At 38.1% G+C, this 22609-nt stretch overlaps 3 long non-coding RNA genes across 8 annotated transcripts in view; 2 read left to right on the top strand and 1 right to left on the bottom strand.

Annotated features, from left to right (window-relative positions):
- Positions 1-22609, top strand: part of LOC140629555 (uncharacterized) — a 570920-nt gene that overhangs the window by 478759 nt on the left and 69552 nt on the right. The window lies entirely within an intron of this gene.
- The window catches only part of LOC140629567 (uncharacterized), a 45870-nt gene that overhangs the window by 17741 nt on the left and 5520 nt on the right, over positions 1-22609 (bottom strand). Inside the window, exons 2-4 of one of the 2 annotated variants that reach the window (XR_012027423.1) lie at positions 22438-22594; positions 6385-6471; positions 5272-5618 (exon numbers count right to left, since the gene is read on the bottom strand). This is a non-coding gene — a long non-coding RNA (uncharacterized lncRNA). Of the gene's footprint in view, positions 1-5271; positions 5619-6384; positions 6472-22437; positions 22595-22609 lie in introns of those variants that run through there. The other variant, XR_012027422.1, reaches the window with a different exon arrangement.
- Positions 3180-8165, top strand: LOC140629568 (uncharacterized). The gene is made up of 2 exons (XR_012027424.1): positions 3180-3227; positions 6610-8165. It is a non-coding gene; the product is annotated as an uncharacterized lncRNA (long non-coding RNA).

Below are 22609 nucleotides of genomic sequence, written 5' to 3' on the forward strand. Positions count from 1 at the left end.
AAATGTGTTCATTGGAACTTATTCTGGGGTGTGGAACAGAATGTAACAGGATATGGTCCTGACATTAGGGGAGGCCAAAGAAGTAGAGACAGAGCCAGTTTGGCTGCATCAAGGCTGAGTCCTCTCTCGTTGCTAAGGAGGAGCTTCATCTGGTGGTCAGAGCAGAAGCTGGGAACCATGACTCATGGAGCCTTTTCCTGACTCTTCTCTGAGTCACTTTATGACCTTGGACAAGTCCCTCTACCTTTCTGGGCCTTGTGCCCCTGCCACCCCGCATCCCCCCCATGTAGTCCTTCCGGTCTTCCTTCCGGAGATTTCATATGTTTGTATTTTTAAAGTGTTAAGACTCTTCAGGAGAGCCATTTCAGAAGAAATATTGGTTCTGGAGTTCGAGGAGATTATCCGAGTCAGGCTTTGCAAATAGAGGTACTAAATCATTAGTAACCTTGTGTTGGTTTGCTAAAATTTTCTTTCCTTTTTCCATCTTGAGTTCTATCTAGTTTTACTTTTTGAGATCTATCCTGTGCTGCCTATGGCTGCTTGGTGACCTTTATCTAAAGCATGATGCTGATCAAGTTGTACTTGCAATCTTCTTAGAAACCTGTGTGACCCTCTCATTGCCTTTCAAATAAAGATCAAGCTGAGCGGCACCTGGCTGGCTCAGTGGTTGAGCTTCTGCTTTCAGCTCAGGTCGTGATCTTGGGGTCCTGGGACTGAATCCCACATCGGGCCTCCCACAGGGAGCCTCCTTCTCCCTCTGCCTGTGTCTCTGCCTCTCTCTCTGTGTCTCTCATGAATAAATAAAATCTAAAAAAAAAAAAAAAATCAAGCTGAGATTCAGGTCTTTCCACAATTAGATTCCAATCTGCCTTCCCTATTTTATGTCCTCCATTCCCTTACACATATTTTATGATGTAGATCAACTGGTCACCTAGCTGTTTTTCAAATAAGTGCTACCCCCTGAGGGCAAAGACCTCGTTTTATTTAATTTCATAGTCTGGGATCAAACACAGTGCCTCCTCCATTGTCATTGCTTAATAGATGTTGGGTGAATGAGTAAATGAATGAATGAGTGAATAAATGGATGGATTCTGTTTCCTCCACCCAGAATGTCTTTAAAATATAAACAGTATCCATGTTTTATGGCCCATCTCAAATGACATCCTCCACAAAGCCTTCCTTGACTCTCCCTGTGGGAAACGGCTTTCCCTCCTTCTTTACACTATTCTATCTGTTCTAATGACATAATTCCATGTATTGAATTTACTTATATATATCATAGCTCTCATATCAAAGTCCCCCGAAGGGAAAGGACAAAATGTATTTTCATTTTATACTTTTACTCAGTACCGTTTTCAAAACTATTTGAATTAAGTATGTGTGTATGTGTTACCTGCATGTGTGTTAACATGCATGCCTTGGAAATAATATATCCCCCCTTTTCACAAATATTCTCCATCTCTCACTATCTCCTATAATTTGGGAACTCTGAGATTTAGACAGCAGCTTCCTCTTCCATGAAATAGGGAAGTTGGACCAGAGGATCCATTTGATACAGACACAAGATTTCTTTAGGGCAAGAGTATTGGAATGATGAAATGTAATATAAATGTATTACAAAAAGCGTAACGAGCTCTTGACATCTTATATCACCTGGTATTTTTGCCGTCTTTTAAGTCATTAAGAAAATGATGTTTTTCTCAGGTTTTCATCTTTGGCAATTTGTTTGCTACTGTTTAGGGCCCAAATCTGCCTAAGGAAAATAATAAAAATCACAGACCCCAAAAAGACCCTTGGGTTGTATACTCTGATCTTTTCCCATGACAGAGGAAGCAACTGAGATTCTGGGATAGAAATTGGTTTGCTCCAAGCAACATAAAGCTGAATACGAAATCCCAGTGACAGGTCTCATTCTCCTGGATAAGTAAGCAAAACAAACCACAAGGTTCATCAGCTTCCTTCTTCCTGATGACATACCCATGAGCTTTTTTGTTTCTCTTCTCCACCTCCTGGTTGTCCTTGTTTAATCTGGGGATTAAAAATGGGGCTTTTGGTTTCAGCAGTGATCCTATGGGTGTCTAAAACCTATGGCGCATGCTCTTCTCATATTAGGTACGCATCCATTACGAAAAGCATTGTTAGATGGAGTTGAAGGGCATATTCCAGCTCCAGCTGAAAAACTGGGCAATAAATGAGAAAAGCAACAGTGTGAGTTTTGACGTTCTTGGAAAGCTTACCATATCTCAGGCCAGATTTGCATCCTTTGTAACTCCACAAGGGAATTCCCAGAAGGCATATATTTTCTTTCCTTGACAAATGTCTCAAATTAAAGAGCAACAAAGGAAAATGGTTAAAGCACCAAGGGTGTGATATTTTAAGAGGTTTAACTCGGTCTTTGGCTCTTTGGAGCTGAATAGGTCACAGTTCTCCATAGGGAGAACATTTGTCGATCAATTTGTATCTCATTAGGGCTCCAAGGGCGCTGCTAGCAGGGTCATCTATTTATTTGAGGTTTAGTGGTGAAATAGATTGATTTTCTCCCCACCCTTATGCTTTTTTTGGTTTAAGTTCCAGCTATCTTTTATTGTTCCCCATGGTAGATGATCCTCTTAAGGGAAGCTCAGTAGAGAAGGTGGAAGCCCCTGGAGTTGATATATGCTCCCATTAATCATGTCCAGGGAAGATGAAGAATCTTGTAGGCAATTCATACAGAAGATTGAAGACAATCAAATGGCATGTTTCGTAACCCTCAAGGCTATGGCGTTGGCAGAGATGTCCTTTTTTGTTTGTTTTTCCATAGTAAGGAGCATTGATATTCATAGTCCCTCCTGTAACACACTTATTTGAATTGCAGTTACTGCTAACACACTAACATTCTTAAGAAGCTCTTTCTTTAAAAAAAAAAAAAACTATTTTATTTATTCATTTGAGAGAGAGAAAATGAGACAGAGAGAGCATGAGGGGGAGGGCAGAAGGAGAGTGAGAAGCAAATTCCCTGCTGAGCAGGGAGCCTGATGTGGGGCTTGATCTCAAGACCCTGGGATAATGACCTCAGCCAAAGAAGGATGCTTAACCAACTAAGCCACTTAGGCACCCCAAGAAGCACTTTCTACAGAGTCCTTTTGTCTACATTAGCAAGAACAGTGAGCTTATTTTCTGTGTTCATTGCCCCTTCCCTGCAGGTGCTGAAATGATGCTGAATCGCAATGCAAACATAGTTTTTGAAGGTAAATTCTAAAACTTTATAAGAGTGTTGAGAGGACTAAGGCACATATTTAAAATTTGATACACAATGAATACTGATTTGATACGAGGGATTACAGATGGGGTATTTAAACCCTAAGATGGCCTTTGCCTCAATATATTTTTTTTTTAACTTCCAAGGGGACTTTAATCATTTGCTTCACTTATTCAGCTTATGTAATGAGGAAGCCCCACTGCCTTCTTGGTTGGTTTTTGATTCAGTGTTTATTGCTCACCCCCAATTCCACACCAACCTGGATAAGACAATCTAATTAAATTGAGCCTGATATTGACCTTTTCATTATAAATACATTATAAATCATTAAATTAGTTCAATAAACACCACTATCTCAGCTCCCTTTTTCCCCACTCCCAACTTCATCCACCTGAAAAATCTTACCAACAGTGACTTAAATCAGCCCAATATACAAAAATAATAATGACAGCCATTTATGACACTATATGGAGACACAAATCAAATAATTTAGTGTCATGAATTTGAATAATTCTTACAGCTCTATCATCTCATTCCATTATGAGCCCCTTTCTACATTTGATAAAAAATGAGAGGAATTGGGACACCTGGGTGGCTCAGAGATTGACTTCTGCCTTTGGCTCAGGTTGTGATCCCAGGATCCTGGGGTCAAGTCCCACATCAGGCTCTCTGCTCAGTGGGGAGCCTGCTTCTCCCTCTGCCTATCTCTCTGCCTCTGTCTGTGTCTCTCATGAATAAATAAATCAAATCTTTAAAAAAAATGAGAGGAGTGAAGATAATTTGGTACAGAGAAAAAGACCTGGACAGGTGAAATAGGTGGACAGAGTCAAAGAGATAATAAGTAGGAGTAGTTAAATCCTAACCATAGATTTATAGATGTGAAGGGGAAAAAGGTAGATATGGTATATATATATATGTGTGTATGTGTGTGTGTGTGTGTATATATATATATATATATACCCAATGAGATGTTACTCAGCCATAAGAAAGTACGATATCTTGGCATTTGCAACAACCTGGCTGGGGCTACAGGGTACGATGCTAAGTGAAATAAGGGAAACACAGGTGATATGTTTCAGGGAAACACAAATAGAATATGAATTCCCTCATGTGGAATTTAAGAATACTAGTGAGCAAAGGGATAAAAAGAGAGAGAGGACAAATCATAAAACAGATCCTTAACTATAGAGAACAAATATAGAACAAATAGCAGAAGGATTAAATGGGTGATAGGGAGGGGCATCTGGGTGACTCAGTCTGTTAAACATCTCCTTTCAGCTCAGGTCTTGACCTTGGGGTCCTGGATACAGCCCCACGTCAGGTTCTCTACTCAGCAGGGAGTCTGCTTCTCCCTCTCCCTCTGCCCCTCCCCCTGCTCCTGCACTGACGTGCACATGCACTCCTCTCTCTCTCTAATAAATACAATCTTTAAAACAAATTAGGTGATGGGGATTAAGGAGTGCAATTATGTGTTGAACACAGGGTGTTGTGCAGAAGTATCAAATCACTATATTGTACAAAAGAAATTAGTATTATACTGTATGATAACTGGAATGAAAGTAAAACCGTAAAAGCAATCAGTCAGTCCAGGCCTTTGGGCTCTACCATTCATGCTCCTGTCATAGAGAATCTGCTTCCTGTTGATAACAGTTAAGACACTTTGTTATTGCTTTCTAGGTATATTAGAGATATTAAGCCACTACCTTTTTATGAGAAATTAACAGATAATTTTGAGAGTAACAGGGTGTTGGACTGTATAGACTAGCTCAAAGATATTTTTTAAATGTTTATTTATTTTCATTTTGTTTAAGATTTTATTTATTTATTCATGAGAGACCAGAGAGAGAGAGAGAGAGAGAGGCAGAGACACCGGCAGAGGGAGAAGCAGGCCCCATGCAGGGAGCCCAGGTCTCCAGGATCATGCCCTGGGCCAAAGGCAGGCGCTATACCGCTGAGCCACCCAGGGATCCCCTTATTTTCATTTTTTAAAATATTTTATTTTTTATTCATGAGAGACACAGAGAGAGGCAGAGACACAGGCAGAGGGAGAAGTAGGCTCCATCCAGGGAACCTGATGCAGAACTCGATCCCAGGACCCTGATATCAAGACCTGAGCTGAAGGCAGATGTTCAACCACTGGAGTCACTCAGCCGTCCCTAAAATTTATTTTTTGATAGCACTTTTCAGTAATTACTTGAAAGATGATTTATCAAGCTTAAAAAGTACCGGGATCCCTGGGTGGCGCAGCGGTTTGGCGCCTGCCTTTGGCCCAGGGCGTGATCCTGGAGACCCGGGATCAAATCCCACGTCGGGCTCCCGGTGCATGGAGCCTGCTTCTCCCTCTGCCTGTGTCTCTGCTTCTCTCTCTCTCACTGTGTGCCTATCATAAATAAATAAAATAAAATAAAATAAAAAATTTTTAAAAAGTAACTAATCATGGAGAAATTATAAGTAAGAAAAAGAAAATCCCAGTAGTAGTAACAAATGTAAAATGGTACACATGTATAGCACATAATGACAATATTATCTAGTAACTACACAGGTATTATTTTCCTTTGCCACAAAACAATAATTTCTATGATATATTCTTTAATAACTGTAAGAAAAATTATTATTGTTTCCTCGAAAAAAGTTATGTCTATAATGTATGCTTTCTAAGAATTTAGACCATGCTACTTTTAGCAACAGAGAAATTTAAAAAAATAGTAGTTTGGATCAAATCCTATGATATCTTCTATATAGTGAAAGCTTCAAATATTTTACTGCTTTAAATGATAATAAATCAACTCAGATTGAGACGAATATTTATTATATTTGGAATTAACAATAATAAAACCAAATATTGCCTTCTTCAATATTCAGAGTGGAATTTAATGGAAATAAAATGATCCTGTGAAGTTTGATTTTCTACTTAATACATTGTCATATTTTTGGAACCAAGGTCTCTGTAAGATTACATTACTTGAAAAGTTGAAATAACTGCATTCAAGTGTAAATCAGACTATTTTTCCTGGAGCTAATATCACCACCGTAGCCTAGTTTTACCTCTGTAGCCTTTTAAAAAATGCACTTAGGAACAGTCTGCTTAAATTAAAGAAAGAAGAGAGGAATTTCTTCTTTCTGCCTAAATTTGAAAACAAACTCACTTGCAATAAGAAAGAAGGAACTTCTGGACATTGGAAATTTCCTTCAAAACAAGGGAAAATCGGTTTTACATCAACTGCATTCTTCAGCTGTAGAGTATAAAAAAAAAAAAAGGAAAAGGAAAAAAAAGAGGGAGACAGTAGAATTTTTTACCAAATGAACTGCTCTCTAAGTTCCCAATATACCTTAAAAATTAAAGGCTGAACGTATTTATTTCCCCGTTTCAGTTTTTCATGGAAGCCCTTAAAAAAACCAAACATACGGATCACCACCGTTGAAAGGAAGCCCTGCCTCCCTCTGGTGCTCAACCGTCTCCACGTAACAGAAGACACGTATTTTGTAATTTACTGAGACACTGCACTCTGCAAAATCGGGCCCAAAGACAGACCTCAAACTGGACTAGCAGCTCTGCTCCTGAAACAACATACCTGGGCTATATTTGGAAATGTCTGTGTAGACAAAACAACGTGCGCTGGGAGGGGCGGGTGCATGGAGGAGCGCAGCAGGCATTATCTGGTTTCACTGTCTACAGTGATCATATTAACTGAATAATTGCCCATTATTTGCTTTGTATCCTAGAGCCCAAGGCCACTGTATTTACTTTCAAAGTGAAATGAAGAACAGAGGATAAGTCAGCTCCCCTATGACTTTTCCCTCCTCCGTCCCTGCTCCAGCATTGGCTTTTAGCTTTCCAAATTGAGAAGCTATGCCTAGGCCCTAAATTGAATTTCACGACTTCATTTGTGATAGAATTATGTGCGGCTCTGCACCCTTTAAGCAGAGCATTGTAAACAGCATGCAGCCAGAGTGTGCGTGTGCACACACACGCGTACGCGTGAGCAGGCATGGTTGGGCAGGAGTGAACCCAACAGATCTGGCTGGGAAGCCCTAAGAGCATCGATGGTGACTGCAGTGGTTTTGGCCTGGAACAAATAATTTTGAGATGTTCAATGTCAGGTAAATCTGGTAGATTTTCGATTTCACTTGAAACGATTTCTGCACCTTGCCACTCAAATATTCCTCAAATGTGTGCCTTTATTTTCATCCCACTTCCAAAGTTCTGGAATAGGTCCCAACATCGGTAATGTTGAGTATCATAGCTGTCTTCAATCTGGTTTCCAATTTCCTCAATCCAGTCCACCGTCTACATTGCTTCCAGAGTGGTCTTCTCAAACAAAACTCTGGCCATGCCTTTCTCCTGCATGAAAACCCTCCAAGGGCATCCTATTACCAACAGGAAAAAAATCTGAGATTCTCTGAGTCCTAGCCTTTTCTCACATTGCTACCTTACCCTGTTCTTCTCTGACTTACCTTCTTTTTGAGTAGCACCAAGCCACTAGTACATCGCCCAGATATGCGCCCCATTCTGTTCCATATTTCATAGCATACCACATATGCCTTCTGCTTCAAATTTTCTATAATGTAGTAAATCAATAACTCTCCCCTTTCTTAACCTCTCCATTAGAAATGAACTTAGTGGTCAGTTAGGTCAGGAAATATTTTCTGATCCTGGAGCTATCATTTCTGTGCTTCCATAGGATACTGTCCACGATTTATCATAGCATCAAATACATTGGAATAAAATTAACAAATATATATCTTGGGGCATCTGTCTGGCTCAGTGGTTGAGCATCTGCCTTCGGCTCATGTCATCATTTCAGGGTCCTGGCATCGAGTCCCGCATCGGGCTCCCCACAGGGGGCCTGCTTCTCCCTCTGCCTATGTCTCTGCCTCTCTCTGTGTGTCTGTCATGAATGAATAAATAAAAGCTTGAAAAAACAAATACATATCTCTCATTGCATGGTAATCTTTTCAAAGAGGAGAGATTTCCCATGACCTAGCACTTCTATCCCCATGGCCCAGGAACTAGTATATCAAAGGCATTGCTTGAATATCTGTGAAGAAATTTCTGCATCATGGAGAGCCACACTAACCTGTTTATACTTGCTGGCTATGTCTTCAGCTTAATGAACACTTCATGTCAGATATCCCTGCAGGGACTACTTAACATTTACTTTTGCTCTAGGCTAAAGACAATAGGTTTGAGAAAAAAAACAATAACATGACTTCCCACCCTCGAAATTTTCATTTGGCTGAATTTTCTTTTTTTTTCCAGACTGTTTTGAATGACTGAATCAGCCTCTACATAAGTGTGCATTTTTGTATAACAATTTTGAGTGACTTCGACAGATTCTACAGTTGCAGGGGACTTGATAATGTTGGACTAAGAGAAGAATAAAAGCTAACACTCACAGCAGGAAGAACAATTATCAAATTCATGAGTCAGTTCAACTACAGTTGAAATACATGTCTCTTAAGACTGTCCTTTCCAGAAAGAAATTATTATGATTCTGATTCTAATTGACGCTTGAAGGCTGATCATTTATTATTTTAAGTAAGACCTTATGCCTTGAAGGTAGTTTGAGGCATAAAAATGCTGACTTAGTATAGTTCCCTGCTGTGAGAGGCAAAATATGTGAAATTCAAACGGGAGGTCCCCATTTTATCCTAAGCACAATAACATGGATGTAAGCAAATATATAAAATCGACCTTGGCAGGATAATAACAAATAAGCAAATGAATTGACTTGTATTATCCAGTGGCTGACGTTAATTTCAATATAGTCTGTAATTGTAATACACGTGTGCATCTTATCTGAGATTGTAGTAGTGGTTTAGTCAATACCTATATAGCAAACATGTCCTTGGTGTCAGATTCACTACTAGGTATTTAAAATGCAGATGTGGGAGTCATAGGCTAGGAATTGGAGGATTTTGCATTTTAGGGGGAAAGGCAAATGACTAATCTGGACATTAAAATGCAGTGTTATAAATGATCAATATGCAAAAGATAGTATGAGAAAACAGAAGAAAGACATCAAATTCAGCAAGAGAGTTCCAGGAAGGCACTCTGGAGAAAATGCTGCCACATTGGAGTTCAGCAAAGTTGTAGAAATAAGTCAGAGAATATGGCAGGAGGTTCCAGAAGGAGCTAAAGCAGGCACAAAATGCTGAGAGCTCTCTCAGATTATGGTGCATTTCAGGAACTTTAGTTAACTCAATATGGCTATTGGATGCTTTATAAGGCAGGATGAAGAGATGAGGTCATGGAAGGAGGATGTATCAAAGGATGGACACCAGATGTGTATGTCATGCCTACTAGTTTCGGTATTGTCATGTCTAGGGGACAACAGAAGGGTTGCCAATGAGAAATAATAGGATCGTATTTACATTTTATAGCAGTAGAATGGGGTGACTCCTTAATCAGATCTATAGTAGAGATGGAAGACAAATGCATTATTCGGGGAAAGAAATAATGGAGGTCTGAAATAAAATATTGATTCAGAGAAGGAACCAGCCCTGAGAGTCATTTGGAGGGAGAAACCACAGACCTGATGGTATACAGAGTGATGAATTGGAGGACATCATGGCAGATTTCTAGCTCAGGAGACCTGCTGGGTGGTAATGCAGCTTCCTTAAGATGGTAATAAAAGAATTGGACTTGAAGACCTCGGGGAAGTAAGAAGGACTGACTTGTAGACATTTCAAGTTTGGGTTACTCTGGGGGCCTTTAATTGGCAAAGCCAATAGAGAGAATATAGTTGTTTAGAGCATGAGGCAGGAGCTAGGGCGTATAGGTGCTGTTTGAGTCATATGTGCTATGATCACCAATCTATAAGATTGGGAGCTTTAACCAGGAGGGTTAAAGGAAGAAGGAAGGAAGAAAAATCTCAAAATTGCCAAAGGTTCCAGTGCTAAAGGAAAGGAAAACTGCTCATTGGATTAAATACATAGGTCATTGTTGACCTGAAATCGCGATTTTAATGCAATTGTAGCGGATGGACCCAAGATGAAGAGGGTTGAACAATGAATTGGAGGTGAAGGATTTGTAACAAGCTGGTGTTATTCTTTCAAGATACATCAGGGGAGGGAAGCATGATGAAAGTTCAACATGTTTTGATGCTGTTTTAAGACAAGCTTATCTGACAGAGGAAGGAGCCTACAGAGAGGAAGAGAACATACGGGCCAGGTGTTTGAGGGGTTTGGACCCAGAACAGAGAAAGAAGTTATATTGGAAAAGACGAGAAATGTATTCTTATCCAAAGCCAAAGAGAAAGTGGGAATGCCAGTATATTTTTACGTAGAGCTGGGAGGCAGTTTGAGTCTGTTCCCACCTGGCATCAAGTAGAAGAGAAATCATTTGCAAAGAGCAGAGATAGTGAAACAGATGAATGGAAAGTCCATCATTTGCGGGACAGACTGCTGAGCCAAGGTGCCTCTTAGCACAACTGAAGCTTCAACAACCTGCCGCACCGTTCAGGCCTCCTTTCTCTCTTCCCAGTTCCTGTCTTTGTGCTCTGTTCCTCTTAGAGGCAACACAACACCACACAAATCCCTCAGCTCCTCCCTAGAACAGGTGACCCCTGCTGAGAGCTTTGACCATGATCAACATGAGCAGTGAGCTGCCCGGGTCTTTGAAAGCCATGAAGTCATGCCCTGCTAAATCCTTAAAAATTCTTAGGCAAAGGCCACCTTCTTCAACTTTGGTCCATTTAATGGCCAGTGGGGATAATGATGGAGAGGGAGGAAGATACTATACTTTTTTTTTTTTTCCAGTTTAAGTTATGTAAGAAGTTCTTATAAATGAGATGCTAACCTCCTGCTGTCATTATTATTATCTTGTATTTCAATTTTATACAGAAATCCATGGAAATACTATATAAGAATCATTTTATACATGAGATATGCTTTTATATTTCACATTTTACAAAACATTTAACCTCAAATTCCAAACTCTTTCTCTGTATTCGCCACACCTCCCTCAAGAGGGAATAAACACACCTTGAGACTCCTTTGGTGTCCCATTTTCCAGCAATACCTAGCGAAAGTTTTAACTTCAGTGTAACATTAACTTTTTTCCCCATAAATAAAACGGAAAGTATTCATACAGTTTGTTGGTCATTCATGTCCAAGAAACACCTGCTATGGAAGAGTCAGGTTGAGCAAAGCTGCCAAACTGAGGAGACAGGAACATGAGTGAATGGCTTCAAGGCTCTCACACTCTGCTTTCTCCATACAAACCGGAGGAAGTGTAGCCTTGAAGAGATAAAGTAAAAACATCCAGAAGATCCAGGCATGGAGTTAACTGACCATGTAGATTAGATTAATTCATCCAGCAACTAAGGTCTATGTTAGTGTTTTCCAGCAATAAAACATTGAGAAATAACAAATAAGAGAATTGGAGATGTATCAAAGGAAAATTATTCTTTCTGTATTTCACCACTGACTTAAGAAATACAGAAAATGGTGAAACACCGGCTTCAAATTATGCCTCCATATATTTACATAATACCAGGTACTTAGATTCTTTGTGTCTCACTTTCCCTATCACTGAAAGGAAGAAATTGCATGAACTGAGCTTTATTTATCTTTACTCTCTATTATTTAGGTTACATAAATCCTTAAATATAAATTCAAGCACATTTTTAAAGTCAGTGAAAATATTTCTAGTGATATGTATAAAAGCTACCCACTAAATATTATTTTTAAAATCATTTTAGCTTTAGCAGGGCTGAAATAAATTTTTTGTGTGTCTTTCGATGGTCATAATTCACAAAGAAAAAAGTCAACACCCTTAGAAAGTTAAAAAAAAAAACCAACAATTTAGATGGTGCTTCTGAATTTTTAAGAATAGAAAATATAAGATTTTATTCAATAAAATAAGTTTTTTTTTACTCTTTGTTTAGTTTTTTTTCATTTTATTATTTCCATTGTTTTAGTAATATACATTAGTTTGGAATTTCTATTGAAAACTATATGCAGGGTGACAGGCATCAAAGAGGGCACTTGATGGGATGAGCTCTGGGTGTTATACTATATGTTGGCAAACTGAATTTAAATAAAAATTTTTAAAAAGCATATGCAATTCCATGTCATACAATTTGTTAGTTATTATATCAGTACATGAAAATGTTCATCTCAAGCTGATATGATAAACTATTTTGTGTAGAAACTTCTCCAATTTTTCTTAGTAAGCCAATGTACTGTCTTAAGCACTGGATATGTATCTCCCCAAACATTTGAACATTTATTTGTTCGTTTTTTTAAAGAGGAGGGGAGGGACAGAGGGAGAGGGTGAGAGAGAATCTTAGGCAGGCTTCACACCCAGCGTGGAGCCTGATGCAGGGCTCGATCTCATTGCCCTAAAGTCATGACCTGATCTGAAATCAAGAGTCGGACACTTCTAAACTGAGACACCCAGGCATCCCAGAACATATCATTTTGTATTGCAACAATTTCATATCTGTGTCCTCCATCAATCCTTTGTAATCCTTGGAGATTAGTGCTGGCCACATGCCTAGCACTTAATATTTTTATTTGAAAAAAAATAAAGAAAGACATAAATATATGCATTCCTCAAACTTTCCTTCTCTAGGCTTTTCTATAATACATGGTCCTGATCATAACCATCATCATCTCCTTCTTCATCAACACAGTCAACTTGAGAGTTATAACAATTTTAGGTGATATTTGTTAAGCTTTTACTATCTTCTAGGAACTATCTTTTAGTATTTTACTTAGTGCTGTCCTGATCCAAGATTTTTCTGTACTCTTCTGTGTCCTACTCTGTGCCCTGGAATTTTGACCTTTGCAGAAAGCATCACCCAATTTGCTTCATTGGTTAGATTCTGTTGCCTTCAGCCAATGGCAGACATCAAAAAAGGATACAAGATGGGAGAAAATAAGATCAGGAGTTCCTTCTCCTGATTCCTCCCTGCATAGACATCAAATCTGGCAGAGGCTATATGCCCTCATGACTAGTGACCCCGCCTGGGCATCCCTTTTTCCATGGTTCCACTGGTTTTAGATCTTGGCTACCTCTGGTAACACTGTTTTGTCCCCGCATCCCTTGGGGTGCTAATGGCTTCCCACAATTGTTAAGTCTCTTCAAACTTTACTATTATTCCCTTACATGCCCTTATCCCATCTTTATCTCTAAAAGTAGTTTCTTCTTTAAAGTGTCTACACACTTGAACCATCTGTGAATTCTGTTTTCTGGTAAGATCTTAATTATGTAATAATAAGTAAATAAACATAGTATAAATGTATAATAAAAATAATATTAAATAAAAATAATATTAAATATAAGTATATGTAATATTTGCATTTATCCACTTATTTAACCCTAAACAATGTGATTTTAGACTAAGTATTTTCTGGTTGAGAAAATTGATACATAGAAATATTAAATAATTTTCTCAAAGGCTATATTTGCCAAAGGCAACAGGTGGTGTTATAATCTGGATTTTTTTTTCTTTTTCTGACTCCAGAATTTCTCAGTTCTCACCTGCTTTCCTATGGAAAACAAAAAAAACTTCTGTTCACCACTGTTAGTACTCATCATTTTTTACTATTTTATAACCTGGATTCTATACCATCCCCAATGCCATGTTAATCCCCAGGGAGAAAATAATGTTAGACAGTTTTTTCCTAAGAACTTCCAGACTTTCTGGGCTTAGTAAACTGGGATGATCACTAACAAGTTGTTACATGGTCTGTTATCAATGGCAATGAATTATTAGTGGTTGAAAAATAATAAGAGTAAAAGCATGATAAAATTAATGTCATCTTTGCCCCTAATCCAGCCAAGGAGTTCTGGTTATAAAGTCGTCTTTTTTTTCTCTCCCCCCCCCTTTCTCTTCAGCTGCTCCTCCTTGCTCAGAGCACATGGGTTTGGCATTTATTTTTCCTCTCAGTGGGAACACTCGGAGCTGTGGGTGGCCTCTCTTGAAACCTCTTGTTTAAAATGAAGTTGGGGAGGAAGCATGATGCTTTCTCAACAAAAAAGAGAACATCTGTTCTCTTCCCTGGAGGATAAAAATATAGTGAGATCAGACCCAGGGAGAGTTCATTTGTCCCCTCTACCTACCCCCACTCACCAAGCCTATTTTTTTCCCCACCTAATGGCCCCGATGCAGACAGGGAGGCAGATCCTCGATCTTAAATCATATGCTCTTCCTGCCAGACGGAGACACTTGGACATGGCATCATCAATTATTGGTCAGTGAGATTGTGTTTCTTTACTGTTTGGGACTTCCAAAGGAAATAAGCAACAGTTTTACTCAGTTATCTGCTTTTCCATCTATCCTCCCTCCTCGAAGAAAAAGGGGTAGCTCTTCTGCACAAACTTCATTCCTCTTGCTGTGCTCCATGGCATTTCTCTTCTCAGATGTGTCTCTGGTATTTCTCCTCATCTTGAAACAATAGCACTAACCCTCGGTCCACCATCTCCTTCTTCTAAACATAAAAGCAATCTAAATATCCCACTAAAATGTAAAAGAAAAGAGAGAAATAAATAATGTCCACAGTTATTTCCGCTTATGTCCATATTTCTCTCTCCTCTTCCACAGCAATGTTTTTGCAGTGATTATTCACTTTCTGCACTGACTCAGCTCCCAGTCCATTCACTCCCCACCTTGCCATCCATCCAGCCTGATGTGGGGACTTCAATGGAAGGCTCTGACAAAATTCTGGAGCATGCCCTTTACCAAAAAAAAAAAAAAAAAAAAAAAAAAAAAATCTAGGGGACATTTTTTTTCAGCTCTATTGTGACATGACTTATCTGCCTAATTTGAGACTCTTGACTCCTCCCTTGAAAATACCTCATCTCTTTGGTGTCTATGATGTTCTCATTTAACAGTCTTTTTCAAAACTTCTCTCTGGTCATTCTTGGTCTTTTCCATGAACAACTCTTCCCTCCTCATCAGTTAAATGACAACGACTCTCCAGTGTTCTCTTGCATGTGATTGAGTCTCCTGCGCTACAAAGTTCTGTGCTCAACAACCTTCTAGATATTTGGGGAACACCACAAACGAAATGTGTGCCAAGCACATCTCAGCTTGTTTCATGGAGCAAATAGACACTGCTTTTCCAACCTCCCTTTCTCAATAAATTATATGATTCTGTCTTCCTGTCTTTAGCTGTTCACAAGAGCATGCTGAGAGTCACCCTAAACCATCCCTCTCCTTCATTCCCTTACCCCAATTACCCATAGTGTCATTATATCTATTAACTGCTCTAAAATCCATCCCTTGCTACATCTCAAGTGTTTCTACTTTTGTTCAGGTTGAAGCTTCTTTGGTGAATGCCAGTAGACTTTGCTTTTTTTCCCGGCTTCACTTTTATGTCCCTCTACTCTGTCTCCTATGCTTTAGTTAGAGTGGTCTTTCCAAAATTCACACACGCCTTTGGTGTAAACTCAGAACTCTTTGGAATAAAGTTCATCTGAGTCATCAATTTTTTGCTTCAGCTCATGGGCAGCCCCGCTAATAATCTCATGTGTCTCACCACTTGCAGATGACCACACATGCATGTTCTCCCAACATCCTGCCTTTCATCTCATTAATAATTGTCAAGAATGCCCTTCCTCTGCCCTCCTCTCCTCTCCATCCTTTTTAGAAGCAAATTATGACTTCAGGTGACAATTTAAAGCCTGCTAGAGGCTTTCCTTGACCATCGTAGTTTGGGTTAGCTTCCTTTCTTTGAGCCCCTAGAACACCTTGCATCTGTTCTCCTACAACGTGTACATATTCCAGAGTAATTTTCAATCTGCTTATCTAACTACCTTACTGCTCTGTCTATCAAATATTTTATCTGTAGTACCAAATGCAGGCAGGGATTCCTAGTTGTGTCTAAATACTAGTGGAGGAAATAGACTGTGAAGTGAATTATGTTGTGGCTGCTTTGTCTAGTCATTTATGAATAAGCTCTGGGAGGAATTTACAACTCAAGGTAAAGAGCATTTTCATCACTCACATGGGGACCCTCTGTGAACTCTTCCTGGGAGGAAGAGGGTTTTGGTGGATTTCAAGAAAGAGATGTCCTCTGTTTTGTACCAGATACTCAGAGAAATTGTAAAGAAGAGTTACGCATTTACAAGCCCTCCCACAAAGTACAAAATGAGAGCTTTAATTTTACCACCTAGGTAAACAGACTAGCCCTACTCATATCTCTCTTACAAGTGAATCCTTTTACTATAAAAGAACAGTATGGGTCAGCCATGGGGAATGTAACAATAGAATTTAGTGTGTCTTTAATCCTGTTGTTCAGAGGTCCCTACCATTAAACGCTCCACAGTGACATGTCAGGAAGTGTGAGGACTCCAGCGTGGGTTGAGCTGAGGTTTCTCTTTCTTTCTGTTTTGAAAACAAATGTAATCACTCAGCATAATTTCACGAAGCGTGATATTTTTCAAAGTTCATCTCTATATACATTCCTTTATATTGCCAAATACTATTCCACTGCATGAATGCATTACTTTTTATTTTCCCATCCTTCGGTCAAGGGACATTTGGGTTTTTCCCATTTCTTGGCCACTGTGAATACAGCTGCTGTAAACATTCGTATACAAGTTTTTGTGCTGGCATAAGTGTCCATTCCTCTTGAGTATATATCTAGAAATGGAATTGCTGGGTCGCACTATGTTTACACTGACGAGAATCTGCCAAACAGCTTGACAGTGGTTTTACCATTTTACGTTCTCACCAGCAGCGTGTAAGCATTTTGATTTCTCTCCAGCATCCCTAGCACTTGTTACTTTCTGTCATTTTCATTAGAGCCATGCCAATGAGTGTTGGCATAAAATCACGTTGGTATAAAATGTAACATAAAATCATGCCTTTGATTTGCATTCACTAATGGCTAATGAGAATGAGAATCTTTCCATGTGATCATTGGCCATTTGTATATCTTTAGAGCAACCTCTGCCCAGATCCTTGTATAATGATATCAAGCAACTTTTCATGTGCTTATTGAATGTTTGTTTCTCTTCTTCCTTTTTCTTTCTTTCTTTTTTTTATTTTTATTTTTTTTTTTTTTGAAGAAATGTCTATTCGGCTACTTTACCTATTTTAAAGCTCTGTATTTGTTTTTTCATTATTGAGTTGTAAGAATTCTTTTTAGGATTATATTCATTTATTTGAGAGATACAGAAATAGCAGCAGAGATAGAGAGAACATGAGACAGCGAGGAGAGGGAGAAGCAGGCTCCCCATGGAGCAGGGAGCCCGATGCAGGGCTCCATCCCAGGACCCTGAAATCATGACTTGCTTGAGCCAAAGACAGACACCTAACAGACTGATCCAGCCAGGCACCCCATAAGAATTCTTTATATGGTCTAGATACAGTTACTGTATCAAAGATATGGTTTGCAAATATTTTCTCCTGTCCTGTGGATTGTCTTTTAACTTCTTCATGTGGTATCCTTTGGAATACATAAATTTTATTTTTGATCAAGTGCAATTTATTATTTTTTATCACTTGTGGTTTTGCTGTCATATCTAAGAAAGCTGTGTTTAACCCAAGGTCATGTCAATTTACTCCCGGACTTCTTCTAAGAGTTTTATGGTTTCAGCTCTTACATTTAAGTTTACGATCCATTTGGAGATAATGAGTATATGGTGCAAGGAAAGTGTTTGGTTTCATTATTTTGCATGTGACTACCCAACTATCACATCACTACTTGTTAAAAAAAGACTATTTTTTCCATATTGAATCATCTTGACCCTTTGTTAAAAAATCATTGACCACAAATGTGAGTGTATGACTAGACTTTAAGTTCTACCCCATTTATCTATTTATCTATCCTTGTGTGCCACCACCACAGTTTTCATTACTGTAGCTTTGTGATAAAGTTTTATATGGGGAAAAGTAAGTCCTCCTGCTGTGTTCTTTTCTGGATTGCTCTGGCTATCCTGGGTTGCTTGAATTATTGCTCAAATGTCCAGGTGAAGTCTAGGATCAACTTATCATTTTCTGGAAAAAAAAAAAAAGCTTGTCACAGTTTTGATAAAGATTGCACTGACTTGTAGATAGATGGCTTTGGGGCATATTCTCATTTTAACAAAATAAAAATGAGTCCCCTGATCCATAAATTTGGGATTTTTTTCTTATTTATTTAGATTTTCTTCAATTTCTTTCAGCAATGTTTTACACTTTTCAAACTGTAAGCTTGCACTTATTTGGTTAGGTTTATTCCTATGGATCATATTTGTTTTGGTTCTTCTGTAAGCGGAATTTTCTTATTTTCAGATTTTTCATTGCTAGTGTATAAAAATCAAATTGATTTGTGCATATTGATGTTACACCCTACAATTCTAGTGAACTCTTTAATTATGTTTAATAGTATTTCCATGGATTCCTTAGGATTTTGCATACCCAAGCTCATGTCATCAGCAAATAAAGATAGTTTTGCTTCTTCTTGTCCAATCTGGATGCTCTTTATTTAATTTTCCTGCCCAGTTGCCCTGGCTAAAATTTCCAGTACAATAGTGAATAGAATTGGTGAGATCAGATGTCCTTGTCTTGTTCCTGATCTTAGGGAGAAAGCTTTCAATTTTTCACCATTAATATGATACCAGCTATAGAATTTTTATAGACACTCTATTGGGTTAGAGAAGTTGCCTTCCATCTGAGTTTGCTGGGTAGTTTTTTTTTTTTTTCATGAAAAAGTGATGATTTGGTCAAATATTCTTTCTCTGTTGATTGAGATAATCATGTGCTCTTTTCCCTTTATTCTGTTAAAATGGTGTATGTAATTGGAATTCTAATGTTGAACCAGTCTTACAATCCTGAGTAAGTCTGATATGTTCATGGTGTATAATCCCTTTTTATAGACTGCTAGATTCAGTTTCCTAGTAATTTATTTTCAGGTTTAAATTTATAGGAAATATTGTTTAATCGTTTTCCTTCCTTGTGATGTCTTTGTTGGGTTTTTATGTAAGGGTAAAATCTGCCTCATCAAATGAGTTTAGAAGTATTCCCCTTCTATTCTTAGAAGAGTTTGCAAGATTGGTGTTATTTCTTATCTCACTGTTTGGTAGAATTCACCCGTAGAGCTATCTAGGCCAGGACATTTCTTTGTGGGAAGACTTCTGATTAGTAATCCAGGCTTTTTATTTTTACAGGTATATTCTGATTTCCTTCCTGACTCAATCCAGTAGTTTGTATCTCCTAAGAAATTGTCCATTATGTCTAGTCATGTAATGTTCTGGTTATCTAATGTTTAACATTTAGATGGCAATAGGATAGTAAAAAAAATTACTTAAAAAGATAAATATCATTATATGCAGTATTTTCAAGTAGTGAATGTTTTGGTAATTAATTCTAATTTATGTTTCGTCATAAATTTATTTTCCAAGGTAACAACACATGGCTAATGCTACATAATGTATAATGCCCCATATTTTGTTCAGTCACAAGTCCTATTGTTTGACCTGTTCTACTCTCTTCCATGTGCTAGGTGCTTGGGGAGGTCACGATGAACACAATTCTATCAGTTTTTCTCCACACCCTCATATGATCTGAAGTTAACTAGAACATTGAATAATCGTTAGCAGCAGCATATTTTTTGCCCATGTTTGCAAAACAGCAAACTCAGATCATCTGTATTAATTAATTCTATGGACATTTAGATTTTTATCATCTTTAAATCTTCATAAAAATATTTAGATATTAAAATGCCTTTAAAATAGTTTTTAAATTTTTACTTTTAAAAATCTCTTTACTGAAGCAAGATTTATTGATATAATAGTTGCACAAGTTATGCCAGATTTCTTTAGATGTAACTTTGTATCTTAAAATAAATTAAATATATTTCACTAAATCAGATTTTTACCCTCAGTGGTCTTATAGACTCAAGAAGCCATCTTGCTTTGGAGCTTTGATGTTTTGATTAAAATTACAGGTGTCTTTGTCATCCTGATATCTCCATATGGCTACTTAGAAAGTTAAGTTTCTTAGTGTGAAACCTCCACTACCTACATTGACATCTATTCTTATGGATTCAATAATTGAAATGAGATCACATTTCTTTAAGAATATCAAAGAAAACTGTTGCAAGATTGAGAACCAAGTCCTGTTATCCTTTAATCATTGATCACAAATTGTGATTTGTGATTGTGTCCAGTTCTGAAACTTGCATGTGGATTTTCATTATATATATTTTTTATTTATTTATGACAGTCACACACACAGAGAGAGAGAGAGAGAGGCAGAGACACAGGCAGAGGGAGAAGCAGGCTCCATGCACCGGGAGCCTGACGTGGGATTCGATCCCGGGTCTCCAGGATCGCGCCCTGGGCCAAAGGCAGGCGCCAAACCGCTGCGCCACCCAGGGATCCCGAATTTTCAATATCATTTAGTTGCTTGGTCTTTGGCATTAGAGAGACCTATAGTGAAGTTTCAGCTCTATAACTTATATTGGAAGGATAAGTAATTTCTATATGCATGAGATTCTTATCTATAAATTAAGGATAAAATATGCCTTCAACAATATCAGCATAAGTACTTATTAGGTAATAGTATAGTATCTAACATTCATAAATAGTTATTATTACTATTTTTATTGTTAATAGGAATGTACATGTGATATTAAAATTTTGACTCTTAAGATCTCTTAAGAAATGGTGAAAATATAGAGTTTATAATTGGGCCTGAGACAAGGGAAATGATGAGCTCTACAGTAACTGTATTAAGGATTTCATTATTATTAATCATCTTTGATCAGGCATTTGTAGCACAATTTGACATTGACAATGAGCAAATAAATATTTAAATGGAGATAATATTTTTTATCTGGAAACATACACACTGGCTGAACTAGTACAAATCAAATTGATTTGTGCATATTAGCTTATCTACTAAAAAAGTATGTAAGCCATCTCAAGCTCTTTCTAAATCTAGGAAAGTGGTACATCAATAAATGTGGACCCAAGTCTACATTTGCCAGATATGCTAATTGTGCAGTATAACATTAATCTCTTTTTTTTGCATAGACTGTAGCTGAACTCTTGGTAACCAGTTGTCAGGTATTTATTGAACACCTGAAAATGAAATGCTTTCCAGTTACCTCGTTGAATAAACAAGACAACTAAGAAAGATGTCAAGGAGCCAGGTATCTTTATTTGCCTGGGTGATGCAAATAACTTGCTGTCAGCCACTTCTTTAATGTAACTTAGTCCTTAGTATAGACTTTCCATATGAAAACACAAATGGAGTTGGAAAATGAAAGGCTAACAGAAAATTGTTTTTAAAGATTTATTTATTTAGAGAGAGAAAGGGGGGAGAGAGAGAGAGAGCAGTGGGAGAGAATCTCAAGTGGACCTCCCCCTGAGCACACACCCCGACATGGGGCTCAATCTCACAACCCTGAGATCATGACCTGAGCTGAAATCAAGAGTCAGATGCTTTAACTGACTGAGCCACCTACGTGCTCCAAGAATAGTTATTTTTAGACATAGGACAGAGTTGTTGCTAGAAGGAAGAGATAATACAGGTCTTTTCAGGGACTTTAAAAACAAGTGATGGGGATGCCTGGGTGGCTCAGTGGTTGAGCGTCTGCTTTTGGCTCAGGGTGTGATCCCAGAGTCCCAGGATCAAGTCCCACATCGGGCTTCCTGCATGGAGCCTGCTTCTCCCTCTGTCGGTGCCTCTGCCTCTCTCTATGTCTTTCATGAATAAATAAATAAAATGTAAAAAAAACAAAAACCTAAATGAGTGATAGAAGAGTTGAGAAAAAAATCTTGAGACTGAACTTTTAAGTCTACACAGATATCATTTCCAAAAAAAGAGAGATTTTTTAAATCGAGATAGAATTGACATAACATTATGTAAGTTTATGTGTACAAGGTATTGTTTTGATATATTTATATATTAGAATATGATTACCACTGTAGCAGTAGCTAACATATCTACCACCTCACATAATTGTCATTTCCTTTCAGGGTAAGAACACTTAAGATCTCCTCTCTTAGAACTTTAGCCTATGATACAGTATTGCTGGCTATATTCACAATGCTGCCTTAGATCTCCAGAACTTATTCATCTTTTAACCGCAGGTTTGTACCCTTCGACCAGCATTTCCCCAGCTGCTCTACAACCCCCAGTCTTTGGTAACCATCATTCTACTTTGTTTCTATGTGTTCAGCTGTTTTAGATTCCACATAGAAGTGATATCTTACACTATTTGTCTTTCTCTGTCTGACTTATTTCACTTACACAATGCCATCAAGATCCATCCATGTTGTCACAAATGGCAGGATTTCCTTCTTTCTCGTGGCTGAAGAATATTCCATTATGTATATTTCTACATCATTTTTATCCATTCATCCATTGATGGGTGAATAATAAGTGTTCTGGGGCCATGATGACATACCTAGTCATGAGTAGA

The sequence above is a fragment of the Canis lupus genome (genome assembly GCF_048164855.1).
Source record: "Canis lupus baileyi chromosome 16 unlocalized genomic scaffold, mCanLup2.hap1 SUPER_16_unloc_3, whole genome shotgun sequence".
In the NCBI taxonomy this organism is placed as follows: Eukaryota; Metazoa; Chordata; class Mammalia; order Carnivora; family Canidae; genus Canis; species Canis lupus.